The 5,240-nt window shown below is 42.5% G+C and overlaps 1 pseudogene; it reads right to left on the bottom strand.

Moving 5' to 3' along the window:
• Positions 1 to 1,489, bottom strand: part of LOC107153832 — a 2,918-nt pseudogene extending 1,429 nt beyond the window's left edge.
• Between the last annotated feature and the right edge of the window lie 3,751 nt (positions 1,490 to 5,240).

Genomic DNA, 5,240 nt, shown 5'->3' with positions numbered 1-5,240 from the left:
ATATATATATATATATATATATATATATATTTATTTATTTCTTTCTTTTTAGTTATAGTTGGACACAATACCTTTATTTTATTTGTTTATTTTTATGTGATGCTAAGGATCGAACCCAGGGCCTCACATGTGCTAGGAAAATGATCTACTGCTGAGCCACAACCCCAGTCCTTTTTAAAAAATATTTTTATGTGTTCTTATTAGTTATATATGAGAGCAGGATGTATTTTGATATGTTATACATAAATGGAGTGTAACTTCTCACTCTTCTGGTTGTACATGATGGAGAATTACATTAGTCATGCAATCATATGTGCACATAGTACAGCAATGTCCAATTCATTCTACTATCTTTCCTATTCCCATTCCCCTTCCCTTCCCTTCATTTCCTTTTGTCTAATCCAAACTACTTCTATTCTTCCCTACCCACCCCTCCTTATTGTGTGTTAACATCCACATATCAGAGAAAACATTCTGCCTTTGGGTTTTGGGGATTGGCTTATTACACTTAGCATGGTATTTTCTAGTTCCATCCATTTACCGACAAATACCATAATTTCATTCTTCTTTATGACTAATATTCCATTGTGTATATGCACCACATTTTCTTTATCCATTCATCTGTTGAAGGGCACCCAGATTGGTTTCATAGCTTAGCTATTGTGAATTGAACTGCTATAAACATTGATGCAGCTACAGTAGGCTAATTTTAAGTCATCTGGATATACACCAAGGAGTGGGGTAACTGGGTCACATGGTGGTTCTGTTCCAAGTTTTGTGAGGACTCTCTATACTGCTTTCCATAGTGAGACCCAGGCTTTCTTCAGCCCCCAAACCTTGAAGGGTGACATCAAGTGTCCTGCCAACACCTCACTGTTAAGGAAGTTCACCTTGGTCACATGGAGGATTTTGCCTCCTCAGTGAATATACTTAATTCCAAGATGACTTTGTGGGTTACAGCGGGGCTGCTGCTGGATGCCATGAAAAGCTCTGTGGCTTAAGTTACTGCAAAAGCCCACCTGCTACAGGCACTGCTATCTATATGCCGAGGTGGTCCCCGCACCCTATGGAGGGGAAGAGGGAGGGCATACTAATGGACGGCTCTGTGTCTAGGGGCAGGCAGAGCAGAAATGTGAGCATTATTCTTTTCCAAGTCCCATCTGGTGGTTATTTAGTTTCCCAGACAAGTTACCAAGTCATTCTGCCTTAGCACTTGTTCTCAAAATGGAGTAGCTCAGGAACCAGGCACAGCCTGAAATCTGCATTTCTATACATTATGAAACGACTCAGAGCAGGATATGGCCTGCTCACAGCCTGTTCTGCACAGTTGATTAGCTTTTGAAAGATTCTAAACAAATGCCCATATTTCAGGGAGAGCTTCACCCATCCCCCACCCCCACTCCCCATTCCTGGAGATGGAACCTGGAGCCATGGCCATGGCATATTTGTGCTCTCCACCTGAGCTGAACTCCTACCCCATTTTGACCATTGTCGTTGGGGGGTGTGTATTGGGGACTGAACTCAGGGGCACTTGACATCCCCAGCCCTAATTTGTATTTTATTTAGAGATAGGGTCTCACTGAGTTGCTTAGTTCCTCACTTTTGCTGAAACTGGCTTTGAACTTATGATCTTTCTACCTTAGCCTCCAGAGCCACTGGGCATTTTCATCATTTTTCCAACTGATACCAAAGCTAGGAAAGGTGGTGCATGCCTGCAATCCCAGTGGCTCTGGAGGCTGAGGCAGGAGGATCACAAGTTCAAAGCCAGTTTCAGCAAAAGTGAGGCGCTAAGCAATTCAGTGAGACCCTGTCTCTAAATGAAATACAAAATAGGGCTGCATATGTGGCTCAGTGGTAGAGTGTTCAATCCTGTTACTCAAAAAAAAAAAAAAAAAAAAAAAATTCCAATCAACACCAAGGTGATATGGATTTTTATTTAGTGAAATAAGTAGTATTCATGATATGAACTGGCTACAAATACTGTACAGAGGCCACCTTCTCTTGAATGAATGTTGTGTAGCAATCTAAGGAACCCAATATGTACCCTTTTTTAATGTTGATCTTGGTTTAGATTACAAAACAGATGTGCTTTTCAATTACTGTTGCCTTATATCACTTGCTGAATCCAGTCCCTAAAATACTGTTTCATGTATGATGAATTTATCTTTCATGCAGGTGTAGATTCCGAAAAGGACTGAGAGAATTCCAAAAAGGACTGGGAGCTGGGACTTCATCAAGTTACAGAATAGTTTATGTAACTGATTTTTATTGCACTTGTTACTGAATGTTTGCATAAGCAACAGAATCCTATCTATAACATAACAATGTAACATCTAAGTTAGGCAGGTTAAGGGGTAGTTACAATGTTAACTTGTACAAACAGTGAGCGGACATCCTACCAATTTCATTCCTACCTTCCTACTCCAAATAGTTTTCAGACTCTATTCTCATTCAAAATGGAAAGGAGGATCCTTGGATATATGGATTAAAACAAGGCATGAGGGGCTGGGGATGTGGCTCAAGCGGTAGTGCCCTCGCCTGGCATGCCTGCGGCCCGGGTTTGATCCTCAGCACCACATACTAACAAAGATGTTGTGTCTGCCGAAAACTAAAGAAAATAAATATTAAAAAAAAAAAAAAAACCAAGGCATGAAATATTTGAGGCCTTAAAGGGTAAGGTCAACAATCCTCCTCTAGTTCAGTTCCATGCAGAGCTATCTGGAGGTCTCCATAGCATCTGCCAAATCTTCCAGAAATGGCCCCAATCACTTCCTATAATCTATGGGTTGATATGGGGCAAAATTACTTGCCAAAATGTTTGGAAGAAGGGTAAGATATATTTCTTTGGGTGAAAATATGCTTTTATTGCAGAATAAGCCTCTAATAATTTTCTAGTTTGAAGAAGCTCTACTCAGCCCATCCATTAATGTACCAATAATAATAGACAGCATGGGGCGGGGCGGGCATCTCCTTTTACTAAGTATTTTACATACATTATCGTTTGTACCTTTCCATACAATCCTATTGATGCCTACAGATTGAACGGGGGGCCTGTGCAAGCTAGGCAAGCACTCCACAACGAAGCTACACATCCAGTCCCAAGATCACTGGTGTGTGTGTGTGTGTGTGTGTGTGTGTGTGTGTGTGTGTTTATCACTATATCTTCTAATTGGGAGAAATGGGGCAAGTCAATTTCCAAAAGAGCATGTAAGCTAAATCTGTGCGCAAGAGTTGCCCAAGGAAAGGGAGTCAGGACCTCAAAAACATTTAAATGCTTAGGCAGCCTCTTAATTTCTAACAATCCTTTCGGATGAACCTCCTTGCAAAGTGAAGCTGCTCCAAATGAACTGCCTCTTTTTCAGATGAACCAATGAGATGGCTGGATATTGTGAGTGGCATGTGATTTGGCCAATGGGCTAAGCTCCGGTTTTGCGCTTCATCGGAAAACTGTGTGGGGAGCACGTGGATCCTTCCGCGTGGCGGATGGGTTTGAGTGCGATGTTCTTCAAGGTGCTATAGGGCCTGGGGAGGACTTAAGCCCAGGTGAGAGGACAGGAGTCAGGTGTGGAAGGCCAAGGGGGCCAAGCTGCAGGTAAGGGCTGGGTGGGCTTTTGCTGTAGTGTATGGTGGTGGGTGGGGCCATCCCACCCACTCCCGATCCCCCAGGAGACGCGAGGTGCCCTGGGGCTCTGGGTGGGGCGGGGGCGGGAAGTCGTTAGGTGGGTGGGAGGAGCGGAGCACAGGGAAAGTACAGAAAGGTGTCCGGAGGGAGGAGGGAGGACCCTCGCAAGGTTTGGGGGGTAACCAGACCCACACAAGAGCTGTTGGTTTGAACAAAAGGTCATTTTCCCTAGGTGGAAAAAGGGGGCGGGGGATTTGCCTTTAGGATCCTGGCTTGGGGTTAGGCCCAGGCCTAGTGCCCCAGCTCAGAGCAGTGCTTGAAGAGGCAGGGAAAGCTGGTCTGGCCTGGCTCCCTTCCCTGTTGAACCTTTCAGTCAGCAGAGAGCTAACCAATGAAATGAGGAAATGGACTTTAAAGGAGTGCCCCAAGTCAATGGAAATGCTGGTGCGGTTCAGGGAAGGGTGGAGAAAGAGGATTCTGTGATTGGTGGGTGTTATAGCACCTCTCACTATGTGCCAGTTAGGCAACTGATTGTTCTGGATTTTTAGTTGGGATTGGGGAAATGTGGGCAAGGAATCCAGGGTTTTGGCAACAAAAGGAGAGAGCCATTGTAATCTGAGAATGAAGGCATAACTGTTTAAGATTAAAAACTTTTTGCAAATCCTTGACTACCTCCACCCTTACTGTCTTTTCTTCATATGCATGGGGTGATCTGTCATGGAGAGATTTTCAAAAATTAAGAAGAGGCTTACTTAATTTTCAGTTAAGAAAGATTCTTGGGCCTGGGGATGTAGCTCAGTAGTAGAGTGTGTGTTAAGTATGCACAAAGCCCTGGATTCTATCCTCTGCCCTGCAAAACCAAACCACCACAACAACAACAAAACAACAATTTCAGGGATTAGAGGCAGGTTGGGACAGTAAGAGGAGCTGTTACAGAGAGGGAGTCCTGAAATTTGTAGAATACAAAGTGATTTTGAAGAGGCCTGGTGGACCTGAGATTTTGGGGAATGGGAAGAGTGTTAAATGGAATTGTGAGATCCAGCCCATATTGTAGGTTCAGAGTAAAAAGGCCCTGTACCCTGGAGACCTCGTTCTAGTGGAGTTTGAAAGAAACATTTTGTAGAAAGGAATTGGATAAAGATTCAGAGAGTTGACCAAAGAAATCATGGAGATGAGCTTAATGCAATTACAGACTGGAAAAAATAAAAATTTGGTAAAGGAGGGCAAAATCCTATAGATATTTATTAGAATAATTTTATGATATGGCCATGTTAAGTTTATAAACCAGAATCATCCCCACATATAAAATGTAGATCCTTCTACAACAGGTGGTTAACTTAGAGAACTGAATTATCTGAGGCTGTTTGGATAGAAAATATAAGTTTGAGAAGAGATTGGGCTTTTAAAGGATTGTTAATGGAAGGTGTTTAGAATTTTCCAGGCTCATATAGAAGCTTTCCAAGTGAATACGTTATAAAAGCCTGGTCACATCAACTTAAAGTAAATATATATGTATATTTTGTAATGCTTTGTGAGTCTTTCTCTAAGGAAAAGGAAAACAATTGGGAATTTAATCTTTTTTCCAATGCTGACAGGAAATTATCCAGAACAGGTTCAA

Source organism: Marmota marmota, unplaced genomic scaffold (genome assembly GCF_001458135.2).
Source record: "Marmota marmota marmota unplaced genomic scaffold, marMar, whole genome shotgun sequence".
NCBI lineage: Eukaryota > Metazoa > Chordata > Mammalia > Rodentia > Sciuridae > Marmota > Marmota marmota.
The sequence above is the reverse complement of the archived record's forward strand: the minus strand, read 5'-3'. Positions and strand labels throughout refer to the sequence as shown.